Source organism: Hyperoodon ampullatus (assembly GCF_949752795.1).
Source record: "Hyperoodon ampullatus genome assembly, chromosome: 3".
Taxonomy (NCBI): domain Eukaryota; kingdom Metazoa; phylum Chordata; class Mammalia; order Artiodactyla; family Ziphiidae; genus Hyperoodon; species Hyperoodon ampullatus.
Window position 1 is genome coordinate 10,569,561 of NC_136916.1, and position 20,042 is coordinate 10,589,602.

Consider the following 20,042-nt stretch of genomic DNA (forward strand, 5'->3'; position numbering starts at 1 on the left):
CTTTCTTTTGTAGTAAAAAAAAAAAAAACTGTCAGCAATGACATTGTGCAAGAAACTCCAGGCTTTTCTTTTTCCTTGTGTTCTCTGAAGAGAAAATAATTACACTGTGGCTTGCCGTTGATTAGCTAAAATCATCCAACTCTATATACAGAGAATGTAGCACAGAAACCATAGCAACCTCTATGAAAATGATTCCCATAATGACACGCTTTCAGAGTGTCCAGACTTCCAGGTGGTAATTGCTCATCTTTTTTGCCTGTGTTGCCGGGTCATCCACAGTGGAGTTGGTTGGGATTCACTTGTGAGGGCTGTTCTGATGATGAAGGGGGAGCTCATGCTGGTTCCTGAGATGTGGCAACAGAAAAGTTAGTTTTTGATGTACTGAGTTTGATATATTGATCAAGGAGGAATTATCTAGCCTCACGTTAGTGCATTAGGAATCTATATGTATCTTGTCTTAGTCTGCTTAGGCTACTGTAACAAAATACCTTAGAATGGGTGACTTAACAGACATTTATTTCTCACAGTTCTGGAGGATGGAAAGTCCAAGATCAAGGCACTGGAAGATTTGGTGTCTGGTGAGGACCTCCTTCTTGCTGTGTCCTTACATGGAGGAAGGGGTGAGGGAGCTCTTTGGGGTCTCTTTTATAAGGGCACTAATCCCATTCATGAGGGCTCCACCCTCATGACCTAATCACCTCCAAAAGTCAGCACCTCCAGATACCATCACATTGGGGATCATGTTTCAACATAAGAATTTGGGAGTAAACAAACATTCAATGCGTGGCATATCTGCAAACATTAATTGATCTTTTAATTTCACTTAATCAACTAGAAGTTACTCTCATTTCAGACCCTGAAGAGTTGCTTCCATTTTGTGGACCACAGGTAGCTCACTCATCAGAGATACTCTTCAAGAGTAGTCAAGAGCAAGAATATTGAAATTTGCCAGTGGTATTTCAACAATTTGTTTTATAAAGTTATCTATTTCACTGCCAACCATAAACTCCAAAGATGAGAGATTGCAACTCTAGAAATGAAAACTTCAGTAGCAGTGATATCACCTGGAAGCCAGGAGGCAAGGCCAGAAATAATAACTTTTCTATACTTAAATCAAGGGTTTCGTTTTCACCATTTGGAATAATCTTTCTTACCACATTTTCAAATGAAATTAATCCCTATATTTATATATACAAAGCCAAAAGACTACACAGTCTTTCAAAATCGTTGCTCTGGTATTTAAATTTATTAAATGCAGGCTTTTGTTTATTTAGAAGATTCAAAAGACATCTTATCCAAACTTTTACTGTGCTACTTAATCTTACATTTTTAACATTGTTCTAAAGAAAACACTTATTTATTCACTCTTTTTTTTAATCAAGCAAGCAGATAATATTGTATGTCTAACATGTGCTAAATACTTTGGTAGGCAGGGTGACAACCAAGGTAAAAATTACCTTTGTTCAAGAAGTCTACAGTCTAGAAATCCTCAAGCTCCTACTGGTTAAGAAATCAATGGATATCTAAAGAGTATAGGATATTTGCAGAAGGAAGTTGGCTACCAACTGAAATGGCTCCAGATATATTCCTTGTTTTCTCTGAAGCTCTTCTTTTCCATAGGCTGCTTAAGGCTTGTGTGCTAATCTTTTATTAAAGCTACTCTCAAAACAAGGGAAAACAATAATCTCCCATTTGGTAAGAAAAACATGTCTCAGTCTAAGCTTTCTGTAGGCTGGTTAAATTAGACTGAGCTAGGCTTTGGGCCATGAATAAATGAGGAGACCGAGGCAAGAAGTAACAGAGAGATTGTAAAGGCATGTCATAACTTCTAGAAACCATGAATTTTGAGTCATTTCTATCTAATTTTTTTTCATCTATGACTGTTTCCATATGTCTAAGTCTTCTTCCTCAGGAAGACTTTACTTTCTGGGTAGACAAACTGTATCTTACATTCCTTTTCTAAATCCATAGTAGATAAAGGAGCTTAATAAATATTTATTGACTTGACTCACATAATTTTAATTATGATTGAAATGAATGGAACAATCAGAAACATATTGAGTGCAACCTATGACTTCAGAAGATTCTTTAGGGATTTTGTATCAGCTTCAAACTTGAAGTTGGGTTTTAGTCATCATTTAAATCCACTTTGGGGTTATGTAAGGCTATTTCTTGAAGCTAAATATAATGAACACATCAATTTGCATTTCACATTCTCCTTTTAAAGAAATAATTTAGCTTATCTCTCAGAAACAGGTTTGATTAATTTAAAATATGCCCTTGGATATTGACTTTTCAGAATGAAAGTCTGCTGTAGCTCATAAGCTGTGTACTGATCAGGGAAAATCAGAAACAAACCGTGGAGTCAGCAGAATCCCTGCCACTTTCCAAGGGCTTGATCTCTACTATCCTATAGTTAATGTGTAATTCTTTATCATCATTAATTATTGTCTTTAACATGATCAGTAAAATATGAAGGATGGTCAAGTGGAGATATAAGTTGTTATGTGAAAGGTTTTTCTGCAAAACAAACATATCATGAGGCAAGAATTCACATAGGGAGTCTCATAGCTAATCTCTTCCTCTGAGGTAAGCAGTATTTCTGGGGGATGGAGGGATAAAGTGTTTAGTTAATACTTACTGGCTGACAGATTATAACATTTGAAGCCATAATAGAGATGATTTTGCTTATATAAGTAAAAGCTGTATTATCTGTACTATTAGAGGCAAAGAGGCATGAAAAATGAAAAAAATTACTGTCAACCTTATATTGAAATGCAACTAGATAGATAGGATTTTGAAAGAGATGAGTCAGAGATTTTTTTAAAGTCCTTTTGCATGCATCCACTTTCATGATGATGAAAAATTTTTTTTTCTGTACCTACCTTGTCAAAGAACGGATTTGGTAGTTATTTTTTCTTGGACTTCGTGGGTGTTATACAAGTCTGAATAGCAATTCCAAATTATCTAGTTCACATACCTACCATTCATGTTTATTTGGCTAGACATTTCGTCAACTGGATGTTGCTCTCCAGATAGCAAGCATGGGAGTGTGAATCTGTCCCAGCATACTGGTTTAAAGCATAGTGAGAGTCAGCCCAATCTGGTTTTTAACCCTGGCTCTGCCACCTACTTGCATTCTGTCATTGTACAAGTTACTTAACCTCTACAAAGTCAAAAATAAGCATTTAGTAAATGGTAGTCATTGCACGATTTTGTTAACATGGTGGAATGTTGAAGTTTTAGAACGATCTGGAGGTGGTGAGAGATGGAGTGGTGGAGAGGGAAAAAGAAAAGAGTTTAACCTGTTGTTCTACTCTAGGTAAGAGGAAGTGCAATTTAGTGTAATGATTCTTAAATAGCAGTCCCTGGTTCCATTACATTAGAGACACCTGGAGGTTATTTTTTATGTAGATTTCCTGTGCCTTCACTCTGTCTGCAGAACTACTTTCTCCACTCCCCAGCTTACAAATGGACAATACAATACCCCAGCTTCAACCTTATGTCAGTTTTCAGTTATAGTTTTCACTATCATTTAACCGCTTGGGATAAAACAAAACAAACTCCTTGCCTACATAACTCCAGGATCAAAACAGATCTAAACCTAATTGTGGGGTATTAAGAAAAGGACAAGCATATTACAAATCAAGCCCATACCATGAGGCTAAAGCTGTACTCAGAGACATGCTTAGCACTAAGTCATTTACACTATTAAATAAGAAATAATTTTTTAAATGAGACATTTAAATGAAAAAGCTAGAAAAATTATACCAACAAAAATGAAAGAAAACCTGGAAAAAATGAGATAAAAGTGAAAATTATTAAACAAGAAAACAAACAAAAAATAAATCAAAGATTTTTTGTTTTTAGTTGGGGTGGAGGTGACAGACATATCTGTCCCATTAAAGAATGGGAGAACACAAATACAGTGAATGTGGAACCAAAGTAATGTAACATCAGATAGAATGGTAATTATGATTACCATAAAATATTATATTGAAAGTTATTCTGTATAATAAATTGAAAACATTAGTGTTGAAAATTGCCTTTAAAAAATATAGAGTACCAGCATTACCTCAAGAAATACCTATCCTTAGTAGACCAATGGTAGTGAAGGGAATTCAAAATATTATCCAAAAATTTATCTCCCAAAATTTTACCAGTGTATTCTTAAGATATTTTCAAGAATAAATATTTTGTTATACAAAATGATTAAGAGTATGGAGAGAGAGAGAGAGGGATCATTAAAAAATTCATTCATGATTCTCTTATAACAGTGAATTATAAATCTGAAATAGCCAGCACAAACATATTGAAAGCACAATCATACATAATGTCATAAATGTAAAAATTTCCAAGTTAAAATTAATACATCTCCTTCATCAGTATAATAAAATAATAGGATGTCATAATCTGTTCTTCTCAAAATGCCAGGATCATTTAATGTAAGGGAATATATTACATTTCATAAATACATAAAATGAAAAGGCATTTGGAAACTTAACCTCGGTACTTAATTTTTGAATTGTCTCATTAAGTTTTGCAGAATACTTATATCACATATATATCTCAATGCAAACTTAATATCTTCAAAAGTGACACAACACAGGCACACAATCACTAAATTCAGGGGAAAAAATGTCTGGTAGCATTACCATTATTTGACATTGTTCTATAAGTTCTAGCATTGGCTAGTAAAGAATGAGAATAGTATATGAGCTAGAATTCAGACACCAAATTTTCATTATTTGCAGTTGATATGATTATCTAGAAAGCTCAAGAAATAACATAAAGGGGGAAAATACGTGAGAAATAAGAAAGGAGAGAATCATATATTTAAAGTATAAATATATAACATTGATTAACAACTTCCGTATATGTGGACAACAACCAGTTAGAACACACAGTGGGGGAAAGAGTCAATTCCCTATAATGAAAAAACAAACGATAAATCAATTTAACAATAAATAGAAGAGTCATTATAAGAAAATTTAAAATATACTGAGATAATTCAAAAAATATTCTGAGCAGTTGGAAAGTACATCATTTTCCTGGAATATAATAAAATATCAAATATCAGTAAAATAATTTTAAGATTAAAGGAGTTCTATTAAAACCCAATGGGTATTTGCTATTATTTTATTTAAACTTTTTGCCTTGATATTCTTAAGTGAAATTGATTTGTAGTTTTCCTTTTTGTACTATCAGGATAGATAGTAAGGGCAAATGACCGAAACAATTTAGAACAAATAAGGTAGTAAGAAAGAAACAATTATACAAATTATTAAAGCCTATTTTAAAAATATAAACAATATGCCACTGGAGCAAGATAGATGTTCAAATAAATATGACAGAATAGAAAGTCCAGGAATAGACCCTGCTATTTAGAATCTGGCAAAGCCCATTATTTCAAATAGGTCAGAAAATTAACTATTATTTAATAAATTGTGCTGGAACAAGTAGTCGTTTTCTTTGAGAAAGAAGTTTGACCCTTGCCTTATACTTTGTATTCCTGGAAAAATAGTAACAGAAATAAAAGCAAACTTGCTGAATGCCAGGCCCAATTCTAAACACTTCATATATAGTAACTAATTTAATCCACACAACAACCCATTAGGTAGGGGCTATAATTATCCCCATTCTACAAATAAGAAAATAGAGGCACAGAAATGTTTAGTAACTTGCCCAAGATCCTACAGCTATTGAATGGCAGAGGAGCATTCACACTTGGATAATCTGGCTCTACGCTGAACTCTGTCTCTACTCTGAACTGTCTCTACGCCGACTTCTGTTTGTCCTATTGTACTATTCTTTAAGTTTACTGATAGAGTCTATTTAATATTATTGTATTTAAACTTTTCCCATTTATATTTACTCATAGGTGAAAATTGTTTTCAGTTTTCCTTTTTGCACTACCTTTGTATGGTTTGGCTATGGCTGCTATTCTGGCTTCATAAAAAGACTTTGGAGGGCTTCCCTGGTGGCGCAGTGGTTGAGAGTTTGCCTGCCGATGCAGGGGACACGGGTTCGTGCCCCGGTCCGGGAAGATCCCACATGCCCCGGAGCGGCTGGGCCCATGAGCCATGGCCGCTGAGCCTGCGCGTCCGGAGCCTGTGCTCCGCAACGGGAGAGGCCACAGCAGTGAGAGGCCCACATACCGCAAAAAAAAAAAAAAAAAAAAAAAAAAAAATACTTTGGAGACTATATTTAGATTTTTTTTTTTTTGCCACGTGGCTTGCGTGGCAAAAAAAAAAAATCCTGACCAGGGATTGAACCTGGGCCATGGCAGTGAAAGCCTGGAATCCTAACCACTAGACCACCAGAGAACTCCCCATAGATTTTTAAGAAAGTGAGAAATGTCTTCCCAAGTGATCGTATCATTCTGTGTTACCATTAGCAATGAATGAGAGTATCATTCATTGTATCATGTTGCTCTGCGTTATCTCTAGCAATTGGTGTTGTTAATGTTTTACAATTTAGTCATTATAATATGTGCATAGTGGTAGCCCATTATTGTTTTAATTTGCAATTATTGACATATACACACTACTATATATAAAATAGATAACTAATGAGAACCTACTGTATAGCACAGGGAACTCTACTCAATGTTCTGTGGTGACCAAAATGGGAAGGAAATCTAAAAAAGAATGTATATATATATATATATATATATATATATATATATATATATATATATATATGTAAATGATTCACTTTGCTGAACAGCAAAAACTAACACAACATTGTAAAGCAACTATACTCCAATAAAAATTAATAAAATAAAAAATAGACTTTGGAAGCTTTCCATCATTCCATTCTAGAGTCAGAAAAGCATCATTTTGTTGAATAAATGGAAGGTCTCGCAGAGTCATTCCTCACATTAATATCCTAAGAGGTGTTTCCATGAACCTGATTCATGTTCCAAAGTGGAAGTGCGGGTGCACTGGCATGATCCCGCAGCATCCCCTTTCTGGGAGCCATGCTGTTGGCACGTGAAATTGAACAGACCATCTGACAGGAGGGCAGAGGACTGAAAATCAGAGAGGCGTGTTCACTGCGCTGTCTCCTGACACTGGGTATAGCCTATGATCGACCACGCTGCCCCCGGGGCACATCTCCTGCTGAAGTCGCTTCTCTGGATTCCAGGGGAGGGGCTCCTGTCAGAGCGCAGCACGGTCAGACCCATATTTAGAAGGAGGTGCAGCTGACTCAACCGCTGTTCGTGACTCCTGGGTTCTGCTAATCAGAGGTCTATTGTGGGGTGCTGTGGCTAAGCCACCACTCCGGCAACTCTGGCTTACGTGCAAAATCATGCCCGTCCCAGGAAGGTTCCTCCTGAGAAGTGATCCATAGATTGTGCAGAAAAGGTTCTCCAAGGGGCCAAAACATTCCCCCCCAAACTGGTTCCTTGGACACATTTCTCACTGAGTGATGGAAGAGGCATAGAAGGGTAGAACCAGTCATATCATTTTAACCCCAGAGGACTTATTACTCATCCATCCATTTTACAGATGAGGAAACTGAGGTCCAGAAAGTTGAAATCACTTTCTTAAGGTTTCTCAGTTATTAGTGACTCAATGAAGTTTCAAAACCACGTTTCCTGGTTTTCAGCCTTCCCTCTTCACTACTCTCTTGGTCCACCGGTGAGTAGAGTTGAATATTCTAGACAACTGTATTTGGCTGTACAATGGCAGGGGGTAGCCTTCATATAGACTAATATACAGAGAATGGCTACTGCTGCTTCCTACTCATGGCCCTTGACTTGCACGAGGCCACTTGACACCCTCGGTGAAAGTGGGGAGATACCTGTTCCCTGATTTTTGCTCTTATGTGAATTCTTTTCTGTTTTTTAATTTTTTTTAACGTCTTTATTGGAGTATCACTGCTTTACAGTGTTGTGTTAGTTTCTGCTGTATAACAAAATCAATCAGCTACATGAGTACGTATAACTCCCTTCCCTCCCTACAGTTACTCAAGAGGAATTGAGTTGAGAGATGTTTACTGACAGAAAAGTCACCCTTTTCCTTAGAACATGATACATTCTTCTTAAAATTATTATTGAAGGGTAGTTGATTTACAGCCTTGTGTTAGTTTCAGGTGTACAGCATAGTAATTCAGTTATTTTTTTTCTGATTATACTCCATGATAGGTTATTACAAGATATTGAAGATAATTCCCTGTGCTCTGCAGTAACTAGAACGTAATACATTCTTACTAGTCCTATTATGGGCCCTAATTCATGCCTCCTTAGGGTGAGTTATTTTACAAAATCCTTGCTTCTTTGTGCAAAGAAATCTTTGGCTGGTTCATGCTATTAGGCCATCAGACAGTCAGGTATGCCTGTATCTCAGCAGTGAATATAACTCAGGCTCAAGCTGAGAGCACCCTCAGCGTGATAGTAAAGCTGATTCTCTGAAAGGATAGCACCTGCTAAAAGAGGCTTCTTATGAATCAGTGGGGAAAAGGTAGAGCAAAGGGTTCAGGGACTCTGGGTTCTTACCTGACTCCAGCACATGTAACCTGGGTGGTTGGGAAAGTTATTTCATCTCTCCAGACCTCACTTTCTCAACTCTGGAGCAATAAAATCAGATTCGCTATTCACTATTCGCTATTCATTTTTTTCTGTGGTATCTCATTCTCCAGAGACATTCCCGTCAGCCAGAGGTGAGACCACCCAGACACCTAAGTTTCCTATCATTCTGAATTAACAACTTTTGCAATGGGCGTGTCAGCTGTTGTCCCTCGAACTGGTGAAGTGTCAGTGCCCAGGGTCATGTGATCGGATCAGATAAGTCCCTGGCACAGCTTTGAAGGACGGTGGAAACTCACCTGAAGGTTTGTTTATGACTCCAGTTGTAGGACACGGGGGTGATGACCCCCTGCAGTGACTGAGGAGACACAATAAAACCTCTTCACCTGTCTCCCTCCATCCTGTAGTGATACCAGGAGAGACTGGGCCTTGAAAACAGATTCAGTCAGCAAGAATGCCCTGAAGAGGGATGGGGTGAGGCAGCATGTGAAACCTTTAGGACCCATGTTTTACACCAAGTCCAGTTCCAATGCCATCACAGTCCCACCCTGGCATAAGCAGAGCCAACACTAAAGGGACTGGGGCTCCTGCAACAAGAAAGCTCCAAACCCCAGCCTCACCCCCATTTCACAGTCCCCCCCAGAACTGGGAAGGCTTTCAGATGCCAAGGACTGGACAGGCAGAGCTGGTCCAATTGTCTCCTCTCATAGAAGAAGCTCCCCTACCATCTGCACGTATTAATTTACAAATTTCAGGTTCACTTGGCAATCTGAATAGCTGGGTCCCTTCTCCCCACACACGCCAGGCAACAGCTGAAGGCACTTCATGCTCAGTTCTGTGCCAGAGTCTGAGCAACGCAGGTGGCGTGACTTCTGTTTCTGTATGTTTTCTTCCCACTCGGCTGCTCTGAGCTAATCAGGAACCAGAAACTTCCAGAGGCTATTGTACAGATAATGCCAGCTCATCCTTATTTTTCAGTTTCAGTTTTCATTGACTTAATACCAAGAGTGGTTTCTTCTTCTTTCTCTTCCCCATCAGGCCTTGAATGGCCACTTCCAACAAATTAGGTGAAGGATGAAAGATAAGAAAAATATGGGCAAACACAGCTATATGAACGGGGAGAAAAAAATCCATGGACTAAGTTTCAGTGCTTTGTGGCTACACGTAATTTTCTTGTCTCACCAGCCATCCACAAAGAAGTAAGAGAAGGCAATGTGAAAGCTTTAAAAATTCACTAAAAGGTTATTCTACAATGTGTCAAACCTGCGAGACCAAACGGAATATGTGTACTCAAAAGCCATTTCCCTTTGACTGCGATTTCCCCCACTATTGCTCATATTGCTAAAGATGAGTTTATATGACAGTGTTTTCCTGCTAAAACCACATACTGAAATTGGAAAACCCTGGTAAGATCCAATTAGAGTTTTTGACATTGTCGTATTCTCTGAAGATAAGCCCTCACGTGGATGATGGGAAGAGGACAAAATAAACAAAGCAAACCCTTCAACTCAGACTCTGTTTTTGTGTTCCTGAGATTGTGCTGCTTTGAACCAGGGGTTTCTGTGGAATAAATTCTCGAGATGAATGTGAGTCAGAAGCAGGCAGTGAGGCAAGAGCTATTAATTCGATGGGATGGGAAATTAGGGTTGGTGCTTGCGTTTAGTTATCTCCACAACACTTTTCACTAGTGTTAAAATCAGGCTGAGTAATGAACCTTTCGATGGGAATTTTGCCCATTAAATAATGTGGAATTAAGAGCTGTCAAGGATAAGCACAGGCAATATTCAGTCATTAGTTCTCTACTCCCCCTTTTAAGACTTAAAAGATTTCTTTTAAAAAAAATAAATTTATTTATCTATTTATTTTTGGCTGCATTGGCTCTTCATTGCTGCACGTGGGCTTTCCTTAACTGTGGTGCGCGGGCTTCTCATTGCGGTGGCTTCTCTTGTTGCGGAGCATGGGCTCTAGGCACGCGGGCTTCAGTAGTTGTGGTGCGTGAGCTCAGTAGTTGTGGCTCGTGGGCTCTAGAGCGTAGGTTCAGTAGCTGTGGTGCACAGGCTTAGTTGCTCGGCGGCACATGGGATCTCCCTCACGAGGGCTTGAACCCGTGTCCCCTGCATTGACAGGTGGATTCTTAACCTCTGCACCACAAGGGAAGTCCCTAAAAAATTCCTATTTGAGGAAAGTTTCTCTCTCCTTCAAAGAGTAAGATCCAAAATATAAAACAGACCATAATCAAGCCACTGGGATTTCATGGAATATCTTCAAAAACTGGGGAATGAATATTTTCCTTTTTCTGGGGTAGCTGGATTTAGTTTTCTGTATCTCCCCATTGGCAGTGGAATACCAGAAAAAGGGTTAGAGTGACTGCGGGCCAGGATCGGTCCTCCAGCCTCCCCTACCAGGCTTAGGTAGTAGCAGGTGCTAGGCTGCAAGTCTGGAGCCCTGAAATATTACAGGGCTGCCTGCAGATCCTGTCCAGGGAATCAAGTAAGCATTTCATTCATTCATTTAAAAACTGATGTACTGAATAGCTGCTACGTACCAGGTACCTTTCCAGACAGTTGAGACACATCAGTGGAATAAAGATCCTTGTCTTCGTGGAACATACATTCTAGTGGTGGGAGGAGACAGTATATAACAAAGGATAGAAGCCCTGACCCCCACTGTGATGGCATTTGGAGATATATGGGGTCTTTAGCAGGTAATTAAGGTTGAAGGAGGGTCATAAGGGTTGGCCCTAATCCAATAGGACTGATGGCCCCTTAGGAAGAGGAACAGAGAGAGATCTTCCCACACTGGTGCGCATGGGAAAGGCCATTTGGGGACCAAATGAGAAGGAGGTCCTCTACAAGCCCCGAAGAGAGCTCTCACCAGAAACCAAAGGAGCTGGTTTGAACCTTGGACTCCTAGTCTCCAGAACTGTAGGAAAATAAATTTCTGTTGTTTAATTTACTCTGTCTCTGGTGTTTTGCTATGGCGGCCCTAGCTGACTAATGCAGTGACAGAGCTTGCATACACTGTGGACAGGTCAGGCCTAAATACACAGTGAGCCCCTCGTGGGCCCCTCCTCTCAGCAGCAGGCCCACAGCCCAGGCTTCAGCAGCGAGGCAGCCACTCATCCGGACAAGCATTTCAATTAATTAGCCACGTTAAGATAAAAGCAAAACACCCGTGTGCGAGGACAAAGTGAAAAGCAAAATAGTTGATGAGCATGGCAGCCAATCATTGGAATTTCCATGTGGCTCTTGGCCTCCCTGTCTATTAGGACAGGTAAGTGGGATGGGGAGAACTGCCTGGTATCCCCGACGCTGCATCATAGTAAAAGCACTTTGGGTTATTTTAAGGTGGGTTTGGCATTTTAAAAATCATCATCATCATAGCTATATGTTCATTATCTTATGTCATTCTCATACCAGTTCTAAAAACGAGATGCTATTTTCACGCCTTTTTACATACGAGGAAACCAAATTTTAGAAAATCGGAGAAACTTTCCCATTGGTGCAGCTAGCGCATAGCGGTATCTGACTTTGAGCCCTGCACTCAGCTTCCCTCTCCTGTCCCACTTCATCCCACTACAAAGAAAAGCTGGGTTCCACGCCCGATACGGTTCCTGTAAACTCTTAATAAATAGAATATATGCTGTGGTCGGTTTTGCTTAGTATTTTCTTAAGATGAAACAGTCTCAGAATTTACATGTCTATTATTCACTGTGAAAACGGACCTCGTGCCTCCTATTTCCTCTCAGCACTAAATGACATAGGTGGCATCAGAGACTGCCCTGTGACATCAAAGATAAAATGAAATGTTTTGCGACCAACACTAGGTAAATTTCATCTTGTCCCTTCTGCCTTTTCATTTTGCGTGGATATGATCATTGCCCTCAGAATACAGCAGCCAAAATCTTGTAGCATTCGGGTGGGGAAAAGTCCATTCTGGAGAAGCCGGATTACCCAGATGGAACAGAGAAATCTGTCACCGGCCTCCAAATATCAACAGCGCATAATTAGCAGCTGCTAAAATAATAGAAGTCAATTGAACAAAAATATGGTACGTTCAGCATCGATTTATTAAATACCTTGTTTCCAAACACTGCTTTCCACAGTGGCTGAAAAGCCTTTGCAGGGCATTACAGCATGTATCCCTGGGCACCAAACACAGAGAACAGACAGAGAGATTTTTCGGATTTTCTTGGGTTTTTTTTTTTTAAAACAAACCTCTAAAATGAGCTATTACTATGTCCCACAGACAGGCACAGACATGATTGTTTTACATCTGCCTGATGAAAAAATACATTTGTCAAAAGCAACTTTAAGAGGGCTGCTGTTCTCAAAGGCATCAGCGGCCCGTCTCCCTGGGAGACAGCAAAACCCCACATTTATCTAAATTATCCCAGTAATACGACAGAGTGATTGCTCACTAACGGTCAGTAACAGTTTTCTTTGTCATTTTCCTAGTCATTACCTCCTCAGAATGAACTCCAGGATAAACTGCTTGCCCTCCGTGACCTGAATGTTAATTTCCTCCGTACATTCGTGGCTGGTTCTCTAAAACACCTATACTTGGCTTTGACATTTCTGACATTTCCATTTTGTGAAAAAAGAATACCTGCCTTAGCTTGATGAACGCAGAGGTACTTTACATGCAAACAAAAAAAAATGCTGTTTGCATGTTCTCAGGTTGTGAATTCTGTCTTTGATCTGATAAAGCCTGCAGGGGCTGCGTGTTCAGAGAGGGCTGCCAGAGGTATTTGCAGGGGGTGCGCTTCACTCCTGTGGCTTTATCAAGCTATACCTCAGATTTCCATATTTCAAGCCATCCTCCTTTGAAGATATCGATGATACAGTAAAACCAAATGCCCTTGAGAGCAGATTCCGTGGATATTTGGCTGCAGCCTCGCCAGTACCCAAAGCCCTGGTCCTTTCTGGGGTGCGGGGTGACCACCTCTTTGTTGTATGTGTTTTTCTATCCATCAAAAGCTAGATCAGACTTCAAAAAGGCCAAGCCAAAGGGAGAATGGTAAGAAAGCAGAACTTTTTTTTCTTCCAATAAATGGAACTGAGGACTTTTTAAATAAAGATTTTTAAATGTCAAACAACTGGCCGTACTAGGGAAAGTTGGTCACTGTAGTTCAAATGGCCCCTACACTGGGCGATACAGTAATAGGAACAAAAACATTTAGCCAGGACTCAGAACAGGAGCTGCAGTAGCCTCTACAGGCGGGACAGGCAGTGTCTGCTGTGCCCCCGTCCTGGGCAGAACTGCCAGCTCATGAAAGATGAAATGAAGTGAAGGAAGACGCTGCAGAAATAAATAACTGGGAATATTACCACCGGTGCATTTATGTGCAAAGGAAGTGGTGAGCAATTCAACAGATTCCTTTGCAACCCAGCCCCACTGCTTCTCTGGTTGTTTTGACCACTTGTTTATTCACTTAGAAAGCAACCATATGACCAATATTTTCTGGGACAGTCTTGACTTGAAAAGATTTGTCCCATAATACTTGGATATACTGGGACATGCTTGTCAGAAAAAAAGCATCCCACTTTGGGCTGGGGAAACCATGGTTACTAAACTTGCACTAGACTAGTCTGTGTTCAAACACAGGCTCAGTCCCTGTCACCTCGTTGTTACCTCTCCCTGTCCTACCTGGTCCATGTGACCAGACATTTAACCTCACCCCCCAGAGCATGCATGTTTCCAACCACCAATTATAACTGGCAGCCTCCATGCCCCATGGGCATATCCCAAAGATATTTTACCCAGAACAATAAACTCAACTTGAGTTATAGTCTGTTAAGTCTCACAAATCAGCAAACAAGTAGTTATCCTAAAATCCATTTTCTCCTTCCCTTCCAATCTGACCCCAGCCAATTCTGCTTTACTCTCTGGAATACATTCTCATCTCTGCGTGGCTGATATCACTGCACATCAGGCCTCCTCTGTCCCTTGTGTAAACTATTCCAGCAAACTCTCAGCTGGTCTCTCTACCTCCAGTTTCTTCAATTCCTGACTCTTTTCAACACTGCTTTCACTTCTTTTTAAGTTAAAAAACTAAAAATTGCCTTGTCATTCTCCTAATTTAAAATACATAATGCCCTCCCTGCAATTTTCCAAATGACCTCCCATGGCATTTGATGTAAGCCCAGCTCAGTCTCTGCCATTCAGTCTCCAAACCCCACTCCAAAAACCTTATGCCCTCATCACACTTGTGGTGTAGATTTCACTTGTTTTGCTTCTGTTGTCGCTTTTGTCAAAATTGTCCTTCCCTCTCTCCTCCACTATCATGCATCTTTTAAAAACAACCTTAAATCCCATCTTCTTTGCTAAATTCCATTGCACCCCTTAAGTAAGTTAACCTTACTTAACACTTTCTCCATTGGATTTTTTTCTCTTCTCCATGCTTTCCTAGCTCAATTTGCATGCCTGTGATAGCACTTAACACACTGAATTGTAGTTGTAGGCTTATGTGTTTGTTTCCCTTTTAGTCTGTCAGCCCCTCAAGGGCAGAAACTATTTTAACTTATCTGTGTATCTCAGTACCTGGCATATCACAGACCCACAATGTATGTTAAATTGAATGAGTACAGATGGTCACATTTGATATTCTAACTTGAGCTTATATTTTTCTCTTAAAACAAGATATAAACCCTTTCTTTTAAAAAAAGACACTACTTTTTTCATATGATAGTATTTCAACTTCAAAGGTTTGTTCTATCTTAATGATAATAACCCATCTGCTGCTTAGTGGTCAGATGTCAGGTAGTTCAATCACTCAGCAAGAATCCCAAGTAAGAGTGTCTCCAAATAGCAGAATCAAGAATAAGGAAAGGGACTAGACCCGTGGTTTGCGGGGCTGTGCAGAAACCCAGTGGCCCCTGGCTAGTGTGAGCTCAGACTTCGGCTGCCCTTTCAAAACATTCTTTTCCCTAACCTGATATTTTCCCCTGAATCTGGAGTCCCTTGTTAGTTGAATGTGATGTAAAATTGGGGGTGATTTACTAAGGGCTCCCCATATTATTCCTTTTCTGATTAAGGAAGGCTCTTGGCCAGGCCAACACCCATGAACCTTGCTCTGAGAAGATGCACAGAGCAATTTCATTTCAGAGGAAGGGGCTGAGAACATCATACATTAAACTGCTTTGAATCATGCACTCGAGATCCTAATAGAAAGCCACCCTTGAAGAACATAAGCCCTGATTATAACAAAAACAGCCTCACCTCCTCAGTGAGCCCAGAGAACATGGCTGTATTATCACCAGTACCAGGACTGATGTTCACGATCTCGACAGTGAGTCATCAATGAAAGGCCAAATTCTGTTCCATCATCTATTAAAGAAGCCAGATGAGTATAGAATGATTTTGGAAGCATTACCCCCAACATGGATTCCTTGGAGAATCTTATGCTTAAAGGAGTAAACTGCTATTGCCTGGTAATTTGCTTTGGGTCTCTTAGCTCTTTTTCTATCCACTCAAAATCAACTGAGGTCTTTATTGTATCCATAGACTGGCTCCAGACTAACATACCTGAAATTCATTTTTAGGAGTACATGGTTTTGAAGATTATTCATCCTTGTGAGAGATACACCTATGGACTGTCATCTATGTGCAAAAACAAACTCTGAAAAAAATGCAAAACATTTAAGCTAATTACATAGGCCAGCTTTCGATTGTGCCTTAGTATAAACATGGACCCTGTTTTCTTCTTTGCCCTCCTCTCGGACTAAACAGTGAGTTATTTGAAGCTGGACTGTGTGTAACGCCTCTTGTGCTTTAGGCAGCACCTGAAGGAAATGGCTGATGCTGTCATCATTTTTAACATTGGCAGGGGTAAGGGACCATTAGCAGGGAACTTTAGCCTGGCCATCACATACCGCTCCGAAGTTTAAGAACAAGAAGGTCTATCTCTATCTGGAGCACCCAGTGCCACAGAGATGAGCCCTTAATGCTCCTTGAAATACAGGAGGAGGAAGTGAACTATGGTTAAAACATGGCCAGATACATGCAGAGTCTAAGCTTGTGTTTAGTAGAATATTCATAATTGATAGCCACTTTTGCTACCACTATAAATTGTACTCTAAAACTCTGAATATCTTGAAATAACATCAACTAAAGAAGTTTTCCGGGACTTCCCTGGTGGTGCAGTGGTTAAGAATCCACCTACCAATTCAGGGGACACAGGTTGGAGCCCTGGTCTGGGAAGATCCCACATGCCGCGGAGCAACTAAGTCTGGGTACCACAACTCTAGTGCTCTAGAGCCGGTGGGCCACAACTACTGAGCCCACGTGCCACAACTACTGAAGCCCGCGCACCTAGAGCCTATGCTCTGCAACAAGAGAGGCCACCACAATGAGAAGCCCGAGCACTGCAATGAAGAGTAGCCCTCGCTCGCCGCAACTAGAGAAAGGCAGCACGCAGCAACAAAGACCTAACGCAGCCAGAAAAAGAAAAAATTAAATTAAAAAAAAAAGAAACTGAGGGCTTCCCTGGTGGCGCAGTGGTTGCGAGTCCGCCTGCGGATGCAAGGGACACGGGTTCGTGCCCCAGTCCGGGAAGATCCCACATGCCGTGGAGCGGCTGGGCCCGTGAGCCATGGCCGCTGAGCCTGTGCGTCCGGAGCCTGTGCTCCGCAACGGGAGGGGCCACAGTGGTGAGAGGCCTGCGTATCACAAAAAACAAAAGCACACACAGGAGCTTTACAGATCATGTGGGGATATACCAATGTAACTTTTATGGGTAGTTTAAATTGTTTAATTAGTATTAATCTTCCTTTAAGATGAAATGCATCAAAGGATAAACAGATGGCTGTCGAGTAAGCATATTCAGTAAACTGGCTTACTACTCTTTAACGTTAGCCATGCAAGCAGAATGCATGCTTGATTCATTAATCCAATTGTTTTTATCCATTGTGTAATAAATGAGAGTGGTTCTGAAAAGATCCCATTCATACACTGCTGCCGGCCTTTCATGGCATTGATGTTTATTGTTAATCCATATTCTCTTACAGGCAAATGTAATTATCCTTTATTATGCAGATATTAAGTGCACAGACCCACATAATCAGAAATGGCTTCCTTCAAAATACAGTATTAAGAATGCATACACATAAGCTCGAATTGAACATTAAAAACAACAATTCTGTCATGAGACAAATTTTATATGAGCAGTTAACTAAAGTGAAATGGCAAAACCATAATTAGCTCTGAGGTTTCTGGATCCTCTTGCATCAGGCCAGTCACCCGATCTCCAGTTCACGCCTCCTTTTCTTGTCTAAGAGTTGCCAGTGAAAGCAGCATGTCTTGGGAACATCAGAGAGCAGGATGCACACTTAGAGACTGAAGGGAGCAGGTGAACTGCACAAAGAATGGGGATGCCCAAAATTGGAAAGGAAGAGACTTCTAATCATAATAATAATCAAGATGGATCATGGAACTTGGAAATGATGACATATAGCACAACAAAGATATATAGGCTACTGAGTGAGGGGATATTTTCTTACGAAATTAATTTTCCAGATATGCAGAATATGAATTACTCTTTAAAAGTGGGAAGAGTAGGGAATGCTAGATGAGACCCAGACTTGGAGGGTATTTTCGTCTTGTAAGGAAGGATGTAGACTAGTGGATAATGATGTCTTCCCAGGTTTTGACCGTAGCCTAGTCTAAACAAGTAATAATAAAATAAGGCATAAAAGTAGAACTGAATAAAACATCTTGATAAACATAATAAATAACTAAAAAGAAAGAAAGTAGAAGATGATCTAAGAGAAATGATGATCCTAATTTCATATAAATGAGGATTATGTTTAGGAAGATTAACATAGTGTCCAGGTACACGATCCTCTTCGGGAATAGCAGAAAAATGTCCTGGGAGCTTTTCCCCCCTGGAGCTCACAGAAAGTAATTCTCTACGTTAGGCAGGGGTACAGTGCAAGCAAGAACAGCCAATGCTTTGGCAACTTGTGTTGAATTGGTTGAGAAGTTTGCTTTTTGGGTCCTTGAAACTTTATCAAATGTCAATGCCATTTAGAGATGTAAATAAATAAATAATTAATGAATGAATGATAATGCTCCATCACATCTGAAACATTGAAGCCTGTGGCACCAGAACACTAGAGTCCTCTCTTTTGTATGATCTACTCGGTGCAGAACCAGGAGATAGGCTTTAAATTAATCAATTTGAATTAAGTAATGCAAAAAATAAGGTTCACTCATCTTCTACTTGTTTATTCTATGTAGTTCATCAGAGCTTGAATGTCTGAAGCTGGCCAGAGAAGGCACCACAGAGTGTTTTTGCTTATATCAGATAAGTCAACTATCGAAAGAAGGAGAGAGAGAAAAGTAAACCCTGAGCACATCATCAAATAATCAAAGATCAGGTTGTCCTGCCTTCCCAGTTTCATTTAATCTGGATATCTCTAAGGCTGATGATGCTGAGTACGTATAAACTATACACTCAGAGAACAGGAACGACTTCACAGACTGTCTCACCCAGCCATCATCTTTCGCAGATGAAGAAACAGGTCCCCAAAAAGGTGAAGAGCCTTGTACAAGATCACACAACAATTTAACAGCAATCAACACTAGAATTCTGGTCTTCTGACTGCCAGGCCACCCTCATTCCACTGCAACACACGGTTTTTCAGTGAGAAATGTCTCATTTGATCTGTTTCATTTATGTATCTGGTCATGGAATGCCCACACTGACCATAGCAAATGAGGCTGGGTGGCAGTTATAATAAATAACACATTCTCTAAACATGTCATCTTTCTGTGCAAGTCGTGTTTATCCACTCTGATAAGTCATCTTCACCTTGTGCATTATAAAACATCTCTTAGAATTAACTTTTTAAAAAACTTAAAAGTCACCATTTTCCAGCATGACCTGTGGCACCAAAATCCTGCTATCTATATTTAAAGTAATATTTTATAGAAGAGTAGTGACCTTTTCCAGCTAAAAACCACAGGCTTTTCACAGATATCAAATGTTGGTTAAATGGGATTTTTACAGCCTGGCCTGAGAGATCAGAAACATCTAGATTGTAAAAGTTAAGACACAGCCAGGTAGTAAATCAACCATATCTCAAAAAAATCTGGAAATGTTTTTAAGGCAAATATAAGAATAAAATATACATAAGAATAGCTAATGTTTATTGAGCTTACACCCTTCACAAAATGGATCACAGACCTAAATGTAAAATACAAAATATACAATTCATAAAAGATATAATAGGAGAAAACCTAGATGGCCTTGGGTATGACAATGACCTTTAGATATAACACCAAAGGTACAATCCATGAAAGAAATAATTGATAAGCTGGACTTCATTAACATTAAAAACTTCTGCTCCGCAAAAGGTAATGTCAAGAGAATAAGAAGACAAACAACAGACTGGCTTGCAAAAAATACGTCTGATAAAGTACTGTTATCCAAAATATACAAAGAACTCTTAAAACAACAACAAGAAAACAACCCAATTAAAAATGGACTAAAAATCCTTAACAGACA